At 49.2% G+C, this 17,265-nt stretch overlaps 1 long non-coding RNA gene across 4 annotated transcripts; it reads left to right on the top strand.

Annotated features, from left to right (window-relative positions):
• Window positions 1-135: 135 nt before the first annotated feature.
• On the top strand, window positions 136-14,934 carry LOC133217698 (uncharacterized). Of its 4 annotated transcripts, none has more exons than XR_009726938.1 (6): window positions 136-2,815; window positions 8,728-8,857; window positions 9,402-9,483; window positions 10,623-10,777; window positions 12,424-12,554; window positions 14,805-14,934. It is a non-coding gene; the product is annotated as an uncharacterized LOC133217698 (long non-coding RNA). The 4 variants fall into 4 exon arrangements; XR_009726936.1 differs by having other exon boundaries at window positions 9,347-9,483; XR_009726935.1 differs by having other exon boundaries at window positions 9,046-9,483.
• The last annotated feature ends 2,331 nt before the right edge of the window (window positions 14,935-17,265 follow it).

Below are 17,265 nucleotides of genomic sequence, written 5' to 3'. Positions count from 1 at the left end.
CTTGGATCAGTCCTTTTTGTGTTATACATAAATCCAGAGTGTGATTAGTGAAACAGAGCACTTCCTTCAGGTGGGAAGAGGAATCAGGAATTCCTCTTATTCCAGGGAACTTTCCTGTCCATGGTATACCTGATCCTCCAGCACCAGGATGCTGATGGCATGGGCAGTGGGGTGAGGGTGCCTTCGTTTTCAGATATCCTGGTTGAAGCCAGGCTGAATTACTGAGAACCAAATGAATGTTATCACTTAGCACCTTAATTATTTTATTTAGCTGCTGTGGCCCTTTGCATAGGATTCCTCATTAACACTTAATTTACAGTGCCCTTTAGGGATAATTTCAAACAATTCAGCTTAGTCTCCCCCTTCCCCCCTTCCAAATGAACAAGTAAATCACTCACAGTGACTAATTAGGACTTTCCTTTCAGCTAAATGAAGTCTGTAAACCTGACTGTGGATGCAGAGGTTTTTCACGTCTCCCTCAGAATGCCTGGCCTTGGGGATGCCTCAGGTGCCTGGGATAGGGATGAGACAGGACATGGAGCTCCTGAAAGGTGCTGAATCTTCACTTGTGTGGCTCTGATGGAGAGGGCACCTGGCGTGGAGGCACATATCCTGAGATGAGTCTGCCCCTTTGCCCTCTCCAAGGACAGCCCCCAAATCCCTCTGAAATGACAGCAGTTGTGGCAAACAGGGCTTTGTTGTCCAAATCTGACGGCAAGCTGGCCACTAAATAACAGTGGCATCACTGGGGTGACATCTCTTGCATTTTGTGGGCTGAATTGTGCCTTTTCTTCCCTTTTTCCCTATTTTAATGCTGAAATAAGTCACCCATGGGCCCGGGGGCTGCAGAGCAGCCTTGCTGCACAGCTCTCTCCTTGGGTACCCCAGCAGAGGGTGCCCGTGGCTCAGATTTGCTCATTCTCAGAGGAAAGATTCAGCACTTGAGGCTGACTGAATCCTTCCTTTGGAGCAGCAGGGATGAGGATAAAGCCATTTCTGTATTCTTGACCTATAGGTAAGTATATACATTTCCAATTTCATAGGAACTGCTGTTTCTCCTTTTACTTTCTTGCTTATTTGAGCAGTACTTTAACAGAAGAGGCACTTTACTGGCATTGTGTGTGATTGGGAAAGCCGAATGCTGTAGGACTATTCTCAGCCATTCCAAATGAGGAGGCAGGTGAGTAACTATGGAGCAGCTGTTTTACTTCTAGGAGGCTCCCAAAAGCCTTTGAAACCTCAATGCCCACACCAGTTCTCCCAACAGAGTGATGGGGTACATGGAAGTTCCCATTTGTCTATCGAACATTGCAACTCTCCTGCGGATTTCCTTGTGCAGCTGCTGTATCCATGGAGCACCTTGACTCGGCACTGGAGTATCAGGCAAGGATTACAGGCAGTTGCATAAGGCTTGGATTTTGAGAGACAGGGATTTAAGCGTGTAACTAGGTCTGCAGCTCAGACTTCTTTGCTTGAGAGCTGCAATACAGGCTCTTGTGAGTGCAGTAATCCCACTCTGGATGGCTCTGCTGTTCCCATGGAGCCTGTTTCCCTCAGTGGGAAGTTCTGCCCTCACTTTGTCTCACTGGGATCCCCCCTCTGGCCAGCTTTTGGGTGCATCTGCCATGGATGATGCTTTCTCCTGCTTCAGGCTGAAGCCTGTGAGGAGCACAGGGACCTCTGCACACTCACACCTTTGGAGATGGAGCTTTGTGCTGTGTGACTTGCCCTGATCTAATAAATGCGAGCCATTAATTGGATCATTGCCCACTTCTCCAGTTAATTTCCTGGGTATTTTTAAATGTTAAAATGTAGTTTTTATAGTCTTTCATTATTTTTAGCCTTAAGCTTCACTATAATCGTCCCTGTAATGTAACTGTAAAAACCTCCCAGCTTTGTATCATAAAAGGAAGACATTAATTGTCATTTCTTGTGTACATCAGCAAGATCAAAACATGCTTCCTGATTACTTCTGTGTGTACATACCGTCTCTTTGATATTTAGATATGAATAAAGTGTGCGTGTGTAATGTGAAAGTCAGCTCTTCCCTCCCTGCTGCTTGGCAGAGGCTTATTTACCAAATGGAGTTTAAAATGTAGTCAGTGCCCTTCCAAAATGATTTCTCAACAATCAGAGTGTTTCTGAGCACAGTGGCACCATATTTGTCCCCCTTAGGTCAGATGATGCGTCCAGGGCCTCAGCCTTTTAGCGCTCAGACAGGGGCAAGCACAAACCTTTTCATCTCCCAAAATCACCTCCAGGGAGAACTGGCTGCAAGAGAAACTCCTGCCCTGCATTTTGCTTTAGTTCAAGGGTTAACAACACATAAGGAGGAATCCCATTCCCTCCAATCTATCGCTGGGTTGCAGTGAGGATTCCTGAGGCTGGATTTGGCACAGGGAACACCTCTCCTTGCAAAGCTTAGAAGGGCTGAAGGGAATAACCTGGGGTGCTGCTGAGTGTAGGAGCCCACAGGGCCCCTTCCTCGCTGGTGGTGAGGAATCCTCTGCTGCGCCACAGCCCTACTCCCAGTTTGTAAATGTAATCAACCTCGAGGTCTTGTTTCTTCCACAGGTGCAATTAACATCACCATCTGCTAATCCCTGATTAACGATGTTTACAAATATGCTACAACATGTTAAAATGTGCTGGCACTATTATTTCCATTCCCTTTTTCTCCTCTCCTTGTTCCATTGCGGCTTTCCCGACGAAGGCTTCCATGCATCCCACCCTTAATGCACAGACAGTTTGGTTTCCCTCTTTAAAAGCACTGCTCAACTCCAAAGGAGCTGTAGGAATGAGTTCAAATCAGAAGGTCAGTGCTGCTAAATGGGATTTAATTGCACAGGGGTTGAGGTACCAACTGCTGCATCTGAAGAATAAAACTTTGTGGGGAGCGACATACGGTGCGGTTTAAAGTGTATTTTTATTGATCATCCCACAAGTGATGTGTTAATGGGAAGAGAGGCTTTGCTTTGGGTTTCGTATCGATGTGGAGTTGTAATAATGTCACACAGGAATATTGTGGACGGGCTTATAATATGAGAGTGTGTTTTCTATTAACTGCCTTCTTTTCAACAGAGAGAGGAATACATTATAGCCCTACTGTATGTCCTCCAGATCTAGGTTACATGTAATTGCTCAGTAATTGGTAGAACCATGTAAAAGCCATGGTATTTGCCAGTAAACCCTCCTAAGTTACCATGAAATTGAAGTGTGATATTTATTCTCTACAAAACTTGCTACCCAAATATCGTGTATGATCAGGTTTGGTGTCTCTGCAGTGGCTGTGCTGTGTATAACACCTACACAGCTCTGGGTTTGCACTGATCTCTTTCAACCTAAGGGACTGAGGGGTTCTGACCAGGAGGTTAAGGGGTTATTTTGATTCAAGGGAAGATGCTTTAACCTCCCTTAGGCTTCAGGCTCAGGATTATTGCACTTATTTCAAGGCCCAACTCAAAATGGTGGAGGTTTGGAGGTTGCTGAAGGAGTTTGTGTGGTTTCAATGGAATAGTAATTACATGTACGATGGTTTGTGAAGCCTTTGGAGGTAAAGGAATTGTCAGTTCTGGGGGTACATTTGCAGGTCACCTATATCTTAGCTTCAGTCTGGAGAACAGACCTTAGAGCAGCTCCAGTGCCTAAAGGGGCTGCAGGAAACCTGGAGAGGGGCTTTGGACAAGGGCCTGTAGGGACAGGCCAAGGGGAATGGCTTGAACCTGCCAGAGGGGAGACTGAGCTGAGCTCTTAGGCAGAAGCTCTTCCCTGTGAGGGTGCTGAGGCGCTGGCACAGGGTGCCCAGAGAAGCTGTGGCTGCCCCATCCCTGGCAGTGCTCAAGGCCAGGTTGGACACAGGGGCTTGGAGCAAGCTGCTCCAGTGGAAGGGGTCCATGCCCGTGGCAGGGGTTGGAGCTGGATGAGCTTTAAGGTCCCTTCCAACCCAAACCATTCCATGATTCTTGTAAAGTAGGATGTTCAGAACTGTTCCCAGCTTGGCAATTTCCATTATTTTCTTTGCTATTTTCTATTTTGCTATATTTTGCTCATGTGTGAGGACCCCACGCTCATGAGCTTTTCCCTCTGGTGGAGGCTTTTGCTCCCTCCTGCATCAGGGCTGGGTGTGTTCAGTGGTGACTCCTTATCACCCTCCATGTGGCTTTAAATACAGGCAGAAGTAATTGCCTTGCTTATGATCAATAGTTTTATATACTTTCAAATGTAACAACACGCTTTGAATTGATGCAGAGTTAAACCTGCCAATTTTGTTTCTCACTGGCCTGTTTTAGAAGCTGCAAACTCAGCAGTGCTTCCTGTGTTTGGCAAGCCAGAGCTCAGCTGTTTTGTCTGGAGAGCTGAACATCCTGCACATCCCATGGATTCAGCCCTGCCTCTGCTGGTTCCCTTTTCATGACCATGGAAGCTGCAGAGCTGCAGCTGGGTATAAGTGTCCTGTCTTTGTATGTTTTAAAGCTGCCTTTGAGTGGTTTGTACAGAAGACAAAACATCTGCCTGATCCGGTGGGTTCAGGCTCCTGGAGAGCTGTTGCCCAAGTGTCCCAGCACCTACCTTGAAGCTCACCCAGTTGCAACCCCCTGCCATGGGCAGGGACGCCTTCCACTAGAGCAGCTTGCTGCAAGCCCCATCCAACCTGGCCTTGAACACTGCCAGGGATGGGGCAGCCACAGCTTCTCTGGGCTGCCTGTTCCAATATGCCCTTTCCTCTATATTTTGGGCCTGGGTCTTTTGATCCTGGCTTGGGATTGGGAGTGGGAACAGGAGTGAGGGGCTCGTGGCATGAGAACAAGTAGGGGATGTGAAGCGATGCTGCAGGTGGTGCAGGATGGGGGTTGTCCCACCAGCATGCTTCAATCATCATACATTAAATATATATGCCATGGAATTACAGCAATGATTATTTCCCCTTTTCCATTTGGGATAGTGCCTGGCACATGAACTCCTTTCCATGAGATAGGGTGAATCAGGCAGTTTTGCAACCCCATCCCTGCCCACTGAGTATGGAGCAAGTTGGTGCCATTAAACCCACCCTGGGCACAGGGTATTCACAAGTAGGGAACAGTTTAGAGCAAGAGAGACGCAGGAGTGATGCTGAGGGCTTGTGTTACCCAGCAGAATAGTTGGGGGGGGTGTCTGGCAGTGCCTTCTCAGCTTTGCCAGCCCTCATTAGCACCTCTCAGCAGAGCAGAGCTTATTCAAACTGTATCACAGGGCTTTTGCTGGAGATTGCATCTGTGCCTAATATGCATTTTTATATAAACAAGGGTACTAAATGGCCTTTCAGTTCCCTCTGTAATGTCTTTTTTAATGGAAGGTCCTGAATTAAGAACATATATATACGACTCTAAGAATTTTCTAAGTGATATTGAAAACCTATTGTAAAGTAGGATTTCTCCTTGCAAAATTATTTTAATGAGGTTCCAGTTTATTTTCTGGCTATATTTTACTTACTTAATCCTCCAGAGGGGCTTTTCAGAGGCAGCATCTCATTTTCGATGCAACTGTTCTTAACATTAGGGAAAACTACCTTTCTGAAATGCATGAAGGGGGAGGAAGAAAAAAAGGAAGAACCAGGGGAAGATGTACGAGATAAGAATAAACTTGAAAAGCTTTGAGGTGGTTTATGGCTTCTCTTGAAAGAATAACAGTTCATGTATTTTTGTTATGGTGGGGTTTAATGATGTTTGCAGAAAAAAGATAAGGTAGAAATGGAAATATAAAATTAAACCAGCAAAGTGGATGTGATTATTTTAGTTACTAGTATTACCTGGGGAAAATGCTCCCGGGGTTGCTTATCTACACTAAATATTTGCTTTTCTAACAGGGAAGGCCCTCTGCATTGCCTGGAGTGAGGAGGGGAAGCGGCATCTTCCTCTGGTCCAGCACCTCTGAGAAGATGGAGATGTCTCTGCCAGAGCCCTGAGCGCTGGCTGCCCCCATGGTAGGTTCATTCCATTGCATGGGGCTGTTTCTGCCAGGGTTGTGCTGCATTCCACGATGGGGAGGTGAACCCTGAGGGGCTTCACAGCCTCACCGTTGTGTCTGTGGGGGGAGCAAGGGGAAGGTACAATGGGACTTGGTTCCCAGTGACTGTGCCTGTTCTGGAGATGATTTTTCCAGTAGGATCTGGGCACAGCTGATCCCCAGGGTGGTCTTGGGTTGGAAGGGACCTTAAAGCTCATCCAGCTGCAACCCCTGCCACGGGCAGGGACCCCTTCCCCTAGAGCAGCTTGCTCCAAGCCCCTGTGTCCAACCTGGCCTTGAGCACTGCCAGGGATGGGGCAGCCACAGCTTCTCTGGGCACCCTGTGCCAGCGCCTCAGCACCCTCACAGGGAAGAACTTCTGCCTTATATCCAACCTGAATCTCCCCTGTTCCCATCCCTCCCCTCTCATTTCACCCCATCCATTCCTGGCATGCTGACCCTTATGGCAATACATTAAAGGGCCGTAATTCCACCCTGATCCAAGAGCTTTTGCCTTTGGGCAGCTCCACATGTTTCCAGTCTGAGCTGAGCCGGTGTGGATCACACAGTTTGATGGGGACTTGACAGCATCAGCCACATCTCAACTCGTCTGCAACAGGCACAGCCCCTGAGCATCCTGCTCCTGCCATTGGGTCACGAGAGGTAAACCCGCTGATGAATTAAGCCTGACATGTGGCCTTGAGCCTCTCTGGGTAGTTAATTTTTCAATTTCTTTCATGGATCTGGACTAGTGAAGAGTTTGTTTATAATTAAAGTACTTGGAGATTTATACTTTAATTCAAAGAGCTGAAAAGAAGCAGTTTCTGTGTAGGTTTCTTCCCTATCAGAATCTAAACCAGATTATTATGTAAATTCTTTTCGATCCTAAATTCATTATAAAGTTCAATTTCAGGAAATGCTCTTGACCATCTGCTGCTGCTTCAAGAAATGAGTCTTGGAGATTGTTTAGTACCAGAAATATTGTAGGTATTTAGGGTAGATCACAGTGGAGCACGAGGGCAATGTACTGATTCCTCAGCCTGGTTATATAAAGCTATAGTGCTGATGCCACGAGCTGCGTAGGGAAGTGCATCCACAACAACAGCAGCTTCTGCTCTGTCACCATTCTGGTTCATCCTGGCTCGCTGTGTTGATGCCATCCCCTTCCCATCCACAGTGATGTCTCATAGGGAGGCAGCATGCATTAGTTCCTGCTCTGCAAGAAACCTGGAGAGGGGCTTGGGACAAGGGCCTGTAGGGACAGGCCAAGGGGAATGGCTTGAACCTGCCAGAGGGGAGACTGAGCTGAGCTCTTAGGCAGAAGCTCTTCCCTGTGAGGGTTCCCTGGCAGTGCTCAAGGCCAGGTTGGACACAGGGGCTTGGAGCAAGCTGCTCTAGGGAAAGGGGTCCCTGCCCATGGCAGGGGTTGGAGCTGGGTGAGCTCCAAGGTCCCTTCCAACCCAAACCATTCCATGATTCTATAATTAACGAATTGGTTTGAGATCCCTGGCATGAAAAACACCTTGGAAACACGATTTGCTGTGTATTGTAACCTCCAAACTTGCTGTGTCCTGATCCCCAGCGAACTTTTGATTAGAGCAAGAGGTGATGAAGCCCTTGTCACCCGCACATGCACAGGGCTGGGGTCCAGCAGCACCACTGAGCTGTGTTGAACTTCAGTCTTCTCTCCAGTGTATTTTACTACCAAATCTTGTTCGTTATAAGTGGTGTCAGGTGCATCAGATGAAGCCCAAGAGCGGGGATACAGATGTGCTCACATCCTGAACACTGCTCCTCCCCAGCTCCCAGCACTTGCTTTTGTGTTACTCATCCTCTCCAAGGCACTAAAAGATGTTTTTACCCCTCTGCTCCATCACATTTGTATGGGGGAGGAATGTATTCAATGTGGTTTCTTCTCTTCCACTGCAGCCTCACTCAACAAGTGCAGCACCCACGGGGCCAGCGGCTGCTGCTGCTATTGATCAGGAGCGGGGCTGCCCTTCCCAGTGACTGTGCCCAGTATTGATGGATCGAACAGGGATGAGGCTGGGAAGCAACGGCTGCTGGCGGGAGCAGGAGGTGCCGTGGTGGGGGTGTCCCCAGGGCTCATGCTGAGCATCACCCCAGCATCATCCCAGCACAAGGGGATGCAGCCGCCCCAGGGTCAGGCTGGGGATGATGCTGCAGAGGGAATGGTCTTTAATATGGAATCATGTACAGTGTTTGGAAAGATGAGCTGTAGTGGAATAGACTTGAGTGAATCATGGAATAGACTTGAGAAGGGCACCTGTGTCCATCTGGATGCATTGTGTCTGCATGCAGGGTACCTATGAGTAGTAGCAGTATATTATATATGTGCCTATTATATATATGGCAGTGTGTGTTCTAGGTCTAGCAGTTTCTATAGGAGTGTGTGCAAAGGGCTCACCACTACTCCCAGTGTAGTAACTCCAGAGCATTGCCTGAGGTTGGTGTTTTAGCAAACCCAGTTTCCCCACTGGCCTATCTGTACTAGCACAGTGTGTAGGAAGCCGGGTGATATTAGTGTGGGTCTAGAGGATGGGAATGGTTCAGCAGCCCTTGGATAAATATCGGAGCGTGGAGTATGACGGAGAGGTTTTGTTGTTCCTGTTGTTCTTCATTCATGTACACACTGTGAAACCAGCGTTTTCTTATCTGGAGCTGTCCCAGGCTTCAGCATCCGGAGGCTGGTGATCACTAATCGCCTTATTTCCCCTCCTTCAGGGAAATTCCAGCTCCTGTCCTCTGCTGCTGAGTAGATCTTTAAGCCGGTAATAACGTGAGACAGAGGGAAATTAACGGCCTCGTCCTGCTCTTCCCTGCCTGAAAACGGCGGAATTAAAGAATTATAAAGGTATAAATTTGCATTTAGATGATTTTTCCTCCTGATGAGGGGTTTGGTTTTAATGGGGGGGCGGTGAGGGAAGGTGTTGTACCATCGCCCTCCTGTCCAACCACTGCCTGCAGGTGACCCCCATGCGCTGGGATACCTCCACTGACCCATTCCCCCTTGAATGTCATCCCTATTGGTGACACCCACAGAGAGGGGATGAGGAGGGCAGGCTGCCTTCCTCTGCCACCCAGTGTTGCTGCAGTGATGCCGTGCGGGTGCTGCACCCCATGTGCTTCACTGGGGATGTAAGTCCGGGATGGGGACACACACACACACACAGAGTGGGACCAGGGCGGCGGTGGCCTTTGTCTGCCTGTGCCAAACAGATGTGAACAAACCCGAGTTCGATTTCCAAGACCGCCTGGGGAATATTGCAAACTAATTATAGCAAACAGAAGATGCTCTCCCCTCCTCTTGCAGTTTTTGATAAACATTGTCTCCTCTCCACAGCTGAGTATTTAATTAGTGTTGATTGTTGTTCGGGTGTTCAATAACCACTCATCAGGAGGGGGGTGTCCGCTGGGGCAGCGTGGCCTGGAGCACACAGGAGCCGAGGGTGTTCATAATTAAGGATGCAATTTATTTGAGTAAGTCATGTGTGCTGGGCCCTGTGTTTTAGGTTAATTTTCAAGGTTAAAGGGTAAAAGGAAAAACAGCTCATAACTTGGGAGGATGAGGAGGGAGGCTTGGAGCTCAACACTGTCACATAATCACAGAATGGGTTGGGTTGGAAGGGACCTTAAAGCTCATCCAGTTCCAAGCCCTTGCCGTATGGGGTTGGACTCTCCAGCTCTGGAAAGGTTTGGTACAAAGGGAAAAGCAGTGGGTGCTTTTTCTGGGTGCTGCTGGGCTGAAGGTCACCACCAGTTTAGGTTCATCAGACCACACCATGGTGTGTGGGATGTGTTCTTCAGCCTCCTGTTGGCCTCTTTGACCTAAGGAATAATGATGCTGTGTGTGCAGCCCACACCACGCTGGGCAGGGATTTGGCTTTGCTTCCCAAGCACTGTACGGATCACTCCTGTTTAGAGGAGGAGAACTAAAACCTTCAGCAGGAATAAGTGTGATTTTAAAGGCATGTATCAATGCTCTCTGGAGACATGGGATAAATTGGTACAAATGATCTCTCTTCTCATTTTCCAGTGACCATGCACCCATGTCACTGATTGCACCAGTATCAGGAGGGTGTCGGAGCATCTCTTCCAGAGGGACATGGAATTCCTTTTGCATGCTTTTAGGGATATCACTGTCATTGTGTACAAGTGGGCAGGACTCATCTGGGTGCCCCCCAGCACCAGTGGGCAGACATTGGGCACAACCCCTATCCTGCTTCTAGGATGGGTTTCTGTGCCAAATAGGGAAGCACCAGCTAAAAGAGTAAATAAACAAATGCCTGTCTCCTCCCTGCATGGTTTCCCCTTTATTCCTTTCTGTGTTGATCCTGCCGTGCTCCTGACAGGGTGATGGAGCTGTCATGCTTTGGTGGCCACCGGCTCGTGATCCGGCACCTTTCCCTGTGCTTTAATCTCTCCTCTCTGCTCATGTGGGGAGTCTGTACCTAACCCCCAGCCAAACAAAACGTGAAGAAAAATCAAACCCAATTACAGCCCATTGATTTCCTTCCAAATTTGCTTCTAATACACTTTTTGACTACTCCTTGATTTAATTCATTTATTTTCCCCCCTCCGTTTTCCTTTCTCCTCTCCTTCCCCATCCACTCGCGCAGCAGCAGCCTCCTCTGGGGAAGCGAGCGGCAGCATTCCCTGTGCTGGGTGTGCTGAGCTCCGGAGCACTTGGGAAATGCATAGACCGACGTGGGCTTTTTGGCTCTTAATAGGCAGTAGGGACGATCTCTGTGCTGAGCCTCTTCCTAAGGGACAGGTAGGAACATACCTTGCTTTTTCCCTTCCCTTCCTCCTCTTTGTAAGCCTGGCTGTTGTTCTCAGTGAGAGCATCGCTGTGGCAGGGGCTGTGGGCAGAGCTGCTGGGCACCAGGAGCTCCTACACCTTGCTGGGTGTCCAAGAGGGTGCCCCATGGGTTGTATCCAGCCCTGGTGGGCTGGGGTGGGCAATAGGGCTTGTGCTGGTCCCTGCCTCTGGCACTGATCAGTGTGAGCAGAGGTTTGGCTGTGGAGCAGCTCCTGCGTTGCCTGTATATGGATGGCTGTGTCCTGGTACTCAGCATCACTCTGGGGAGCCAGCGAGTGTGAGATCCCCATGGGACACGGTGGCTGGAATGCTGGCAATGCAGGGCAGACCCCATTCCAGCTCATCCCATCTCACCTTGCAGCTCCTTCTGCAGTCCTAGTGCATTGGGCCATCACTTTGGATTTGGTCCCTTGGAGTGGGGCTCGGTGTAGGGGCATAGCTGGGGTATGTTGGATATAGCGGGAGAGATGCTCTGTGTTCCGATGGGGCTTTGAATTGTGTGGTGATGGTGGGGAATGGCCCGTGGTCAGCATTCCCCAGGTGTTGCTCCCTCCAAGCTGCCATGGCATGCAGGGACACCAGGTTAGCAAACAGGCGTGTGACCAGATGCAGGGCACCCGAATGTAACCCCAGCCTTGGTGACACCTTTGCTGGGTGGCAGGGGAGGCTGGAGGTGCAGAGTCCTGCCAGGGAGCTGTGGGCAGTGAATGAAGGGTTAATGGTGGCTGGAGCTTTCTGTTGTACATCAATATATTGAATATCCTCCAATCTGGATCCGCGGGAATGGGGTGTGATCCATGTTGAGCAGCAGCCGTGCCTTGTCCTAAGGGTGCTGCAGGGCTGAGCGAGGCTGCCCTCGCTGTGGCAGCGGGATGGAGGGAGGTGAATCAGTGTCCTCACTTTTCCCTGGGCATAACCTGACCCACCATTCACAATGGGGCTCTTGAAGATGTTCTCAGCCATGAAAATGGAGACAAAAATCCCCAAAAGGCTGCCCCATCCCTTCCTTCTGCGGGGGATCCTAAGGCCGCATCCTGACCGCAGCCACCACTGCCACACCTGTGCATGACCCCAGTGCCATGGAGATGCAAACCCCCATCCATGGCATCCCTGGAGATACCCGCTTCCAAGAGCACAGCCAGATTTATAGCATAAGGAGATGTATTTAGGCCAAAGAGGGTTCAGTTGTGTTAATTATGAAAATCTAAAGATAATCTATATTTAATGTCAAATTTGTCTCAAATTTCCTAAGGAACGGGGAGAATAGATGCACATGATGACATTTAAATGAAGAGCAAGGTGCAATTAAGCTCCAAAATGTACAGTAGACTAATTGGGAGAGGATGACAAATATAGTTATCATCAGCAACTAATTAGGGACCTGCTTTAGTCTTCCCTGCTTGATTAATCTTGACTAGGTGCTAATAAGTTACTAGGGCCCCTAAGTTGAGAACAGGCTGTTTGTTGCTCCTCTGGTGTGGCAGGGTTATGTTTGTGCTGAAGCGGGATGTTCCTGTTAAAGGGGGTGGTTTTACTGAGGGGGGATCCTGGGTGAAGCCATGTGTTGGTGATGGAAATATCCCATTGTGGTCACTTAGGCATGGTCCCGTGGTGAGCTGAGCCTTGGAGCACGGAGGGAGGAGGATGAGGATGCCGGGCGCGCTGCCTCAGCTCTGGTGACACATCCCTTGTCTCCCAGATTTACACTCTTATCTTTTTGCATTGAAAGGTAAGAATAATAGTAAAATGTTAATGCTGTACTCTACATATAATACTGTACATAAACGGATGACATGACATGGGAGACAGATAAATCACCGCTGTGTTCAGACAATAATCTGCAGGAGACAGAATAACACATGAGTTCTCCGAGCAGAGGAATGTGCTTGGGAAAACAGGGCTTTACAGCCCAAATCCTGGCTGGCTTTTACTCGTGGCTTTATTAGAGTTTGATTTTAGGGAATTAGATGTACTTCTAAATATGCTGGTCCCTGCACTCAGCGCTACGGGAGCCTGGAAATGCTCTCACAGGTAAATGACTGGCTGTGACTTGGTCCTGTTAGGACATCAAATGCATTTGCTAGAGCTGGGCTAAAATGGGGAGAAAAATGTGTTCTGCCTGGAGAACATCTCAGGTCGCATCCCTGCCATGGAGTTCCTTGTGGGTTTGTGGTGTTCCCTAGGGAAGCTGCAGCCCCATAAAGCTCTGGCTCCCCTATGGGAAGGTGATGTGGGAAAATTCCCACAGCTTGGCTCTGCGTGGTTGGGATGGATGTGGTCCTTCAACCACCCCACACCCATCCTGGGCTGTAGCTGCGCTGGCAAACATGAACATCAAGTGCTGGTCCTGCTTGTGGAGCACCATTCCCACATGGAGAACATTTGGTGGGTGCCATCCCATGAGCCTTGGTGCTGAGCAGCTGGGAAGGGGATGATGCTTCCACCCTTTCAACAGGGCAAACTCCCCCTTGAAATTCCCATGGGATTTCTCCAGCGAGGAGACACCATTGCTGGCTCGAAGCCTGTTTGTTCCCAAGGAACAATCCCAAGCGGTGATGGCAGAGCAAAGCCATTACCGGCGAGGATGAACTTGGCTCAGTCTCCATGGCAACGCTGGCCGGGCCCCGGTGCTGCTCCATGCACACGAGTCCCGTTGACCTCACTTAGAATTATTACCTTTAGCCAAATAAAATAATTTGTGTTAATAAAGAGCCCGTTTCCTCTCGGCCTCCACAAGCCTTCCCCAGAAGGCAGAGTGACTCCTTAATTACACTTTTACTGCGGGGTGATTAATGCTCAATGTGTGATGCTCCGTTTAAATAAGTCGCTTATTAACACCTTTAATATGCTTTAATTTTCTCCCTTTCCCCCCTTTTCCCACCTCCCCTCGCCCAGGCTGGTGGTGGGAAGGGCTGCACAGCGCTAGGTGGAGCTCTGATGTTAGGGATGGGGGCCCAACCAGCACCTGTGGATAAGCCCTAGGGTCCTGTGGACCCCTGAAGGGCAAAGCGATGGGAAGCAAAAGGGGAACCCCAAGGATGAGGGTCTTGGGTGAAGGGCAGCCATGGGATGTTGCGGGGCCGGATACGGCCATGCTGGGTATGGGAATTCCCATCGTGGTCCAGCTCTGCCCATCTCCTCTGTGGCTGCTGGAGATGGTGCATTCCACCCATGAGAGATGCAGGTGGAGCAGGGCTGTCCTGAGGAACCTGCTGGGGAACAGCAGAGCACTGAGCAAATGGGGGCAAAAAACCCTTTTCTGGTCATTCCAAACAGGGTCTGTCTTTGGGATGGGTGATAGGCGCTGCTGTGGTCCCTCCATCTACCCAGACCAATGCCTGCATGGAGGTGGGTGAGGAACTCATCACTGGCACTCATCAGTGCTTTCCCTTTGGATACTTGGAGGCAGGATCCAGGCATTTGCTGCCGGTGGCACCCTTTGGGCAGGACCATGGGATGGTGAGAGAAGAGGGAAACGTTGAGGCCCTGCATGGCATTTTAAGGATCTCTTTTTCCTCCTGCTCACTGTGGAGTTGGTGCTTGGCTGGTGTTTCAGACAAGGCAGGTGTCTCTGTTGCTGTCTGAAATGGGTTGTTTCTTGTGATTGCAGCTCAATTTCTAAAGTTAAAAAGTCATTCTGGTTTATATCAGGTTTCTCTTTTAGAACTGTTTTTATTTGTGCAGCAACAGGTGTTTATAAATACACGTTGTTATTCGTCACATAAGAGAGTGTATTAACGGGAGCAGTAGATTCCAGATTGCTTCACCTTACTGTATGGGGGTTTATGAGGTGCCAAACCTCCTCTTCCCAAATCTCACGTGTGATAATTTGCTTACAACGGGGTGAAATGTGAGCCCCAGGGTGCAAACCAGGACATCCATCCATGTTGGCTCCCAACATGGGAACTCACTCAAGTAAATCAACATCTGGCATTGTTGTAGAGTTTGGATTTAACATCGATGGTTTCTCCCTTTGCAGCCCTATGTGAAGATGGAGAAGGTGGCAGGAGATGCTGGCAGACATGAATGCAATAGGGGAGCCAGGCCTGTTAAGCCAATCCCTGTGCAAAGGATGCCACGAGGGATGCAGCAAAGGATGCCATGAAGGATGCTGTGAGGGAAGTCACAAGGGATGCAGCAAACAATGCCATCATGGATGCAGCAAAGGATGCAATGGAGGATGCTGCAAGGGAGACAGCAAAGTATGTCATTAGGGATACTGCAAGGGATGCTGCCTCCACGAGGCCAGTGCTGCTCTCCTCCTGCTGCCAGCACAGGAGCTGAGCCCTGCTCTGGGCACCATGGCTCCTCGGGTGGCTTCACCCTCACCATGTTCAGGTCAGAGGTTCCCAGAGCTTTCCCCATCCCTGTGGGAGCAGGATCAGGCCCTGCATCCACACTGCATTGTGTTACTGTGTGATCTATGGTGTCCGTCAGCACCGAGAGCTCCCATGCACCTCTTTAAAGAACTCCATTTACTGCTACAATGAACACAGGCGGCTCAGCAGGGAGTGATGGAGCCAAGGGGGAGCCTCTTTATTTATACAGACAGCTAAAAAGGACAACCTCACAAGAGATGACATTTACCCAGCAGACAGGAGCTGCTTTCCCAGGTTGGGCTCTTCCTCCTTCACACCATCCATTTTGGATCTCGGAATTCCCAATGCCAGAGCTGGGGTGGAAGGGATGCTCCCACCAGTCCTGGTGTCAAACCCATCGATTCTGGGCTAAACTGTCCCCAAGTGCAGCTGATTCCCTCTCCCCACTGCCTTTTCCCTGGTTTCTTCTGGAAATGGGATTTATTATCCCTCTTATACAGTGGAATGCTGAAGGGAACTTGTTAAAGAGCTGTTGCTGCTGGGGGGGGTGGTGCTGAGACCCACTGCGGGGTTAAACAGAAGCAAATGATTCCTAAATGAACCTATCCCTTAATTCATCAGTGAGAGTTCTGGAGACAGCACTCAGGTGCTTCCCAGGCATCCCAGGTGGTGCTTTCCCTTGGGAACCTCAGTTCTCCCCCATCCAGGTGCCAGGTAAGGATGGCTGTAGATTATAAGTACCTGGAAAGCAGAGTTACCTCCTCGAGTTACTTCCTTTTCTGCCCTCAGCTTGAGGACTTCCAAAGGGCATTGGAGGCTTACTGTTGTCTCATCCCCTTGCTACTGATTCTGTTTTACTGGTTTCTCCTTCTCCTCTTCTTGGTTCAGGCTCGAGGGGACCCTGGGAATAATGTCTCATTAAATGATGCTAACAATTCTATTCATAGAAAATGCCTTGTGAAAGCCCATAAAACCTCTGGTGTTTCCCTGCTCTGTCTTTCTTCTGGGGTGGGAGATGTTTGTTGCTTCGGTTTTAGTTTCTCTTCCCCATTGAGTAGTTTGGAAAAGGGAGGAACTTTGCTTGGGTTTGATCTATGGAATCCCAAAGCTCTGGTTAAGGAGTAGCTGTTTGGCTGATGGAAATCAGTGCTAAATTAGGCATTTCCTTCATTGTTTCTGCTGTTCACCACCTCTCCCACAGAAAGGCACCAAACACCCCTCAGCCCCCTCCCCTGCACTTCACCATTTGGAGTTCATTAGCTCAGAGGGCTGAGCTGTGCATCAACCAGCATTTCTTAATAGTCATCTATTTCAGGACTAATTCCCATCAAAAATGAGCTTTTATTGCATTAAATAAAACTTCAGGTAATTCTGAGAATAATATTTCTCTAATGTTCAGGACCCGGGGAAAGTCTCCAGCCAAGTTGATGCTGTTTAATCAGCGTGAAGCTATAGATACAGTGGTGTGTGCAGGTTACTCCTACTTTCTCTTTACTTTCCAGCTTTGTGCCTTTAGTATCCCTTTGCTTGCAGATGGCTATTTTGCTCTGTCATTTCTGACCTAATGGCACTTGCTTTTGCTATGTTTCAGCTGATGAAGTTAAGCAGCAAATAAAGGGGGGTTCATCTTCATCGTGTGATGGCAAGGAGCTGGTGGTGCCCTGCGCTGAGGAGATGGGCAGTAACAGCAGGTACTGCCCCAGCCCTTTGGGGATGCATTTATGGAATCCCAGCCTGCTTTGGACTGGAAAGGACGTTAAAGCTCATCCAGTTCCAACCCCTGCCACGGGCAGGGACCCCTTCCACTGGAGCAGCTTGCTCCAAGCCCCTGTGTCCAACCTGGCCTTGAGCACTGCCAGGGATGGGGCAGCCACAGCTGTCCCAATGTGCTTTTTCCTCTGTACTTTCAAGCCTCCCCAGGGTTGAAAGCGTCTCTTCCCCTGTTCCATCACCAACCCCACCACATCCCAAACCCTACCTCTCCTCCTCCGAGGTGCCAGCACACAGTGAAGCCTGCAGGGACAGGCAGCACCTCCCCTGCACGTTAAAAAACTCCCTTAAAACTTAACAGTGGCCAGTAATGAACCAGCAAAGGTTTATTACCTATAAAGGATAAAATTA

Source organism: Neopsephotus bourkii, unplaced genomic scaffold (assembly GCF_033783945.1).
Source record: "Neopsephotus bourkii isolate Nb327-2 ecotype Australia unplaced genomic scaffold, CSIRO-AGI_Nbou_v1 NB_1154, whole genome shotgun sequence".
NCBI lineage: Eukaryota > Metazoa > Chordata > Aves > Psittaciformes > Psittacidae > Neopsephotus > Neopsephotus bourkii.
The sequence above is the reverse complement of the archived record's forward strand: the minus strand, read 5'-3'. Positions and strand labels throughout refer to the sequence as shown.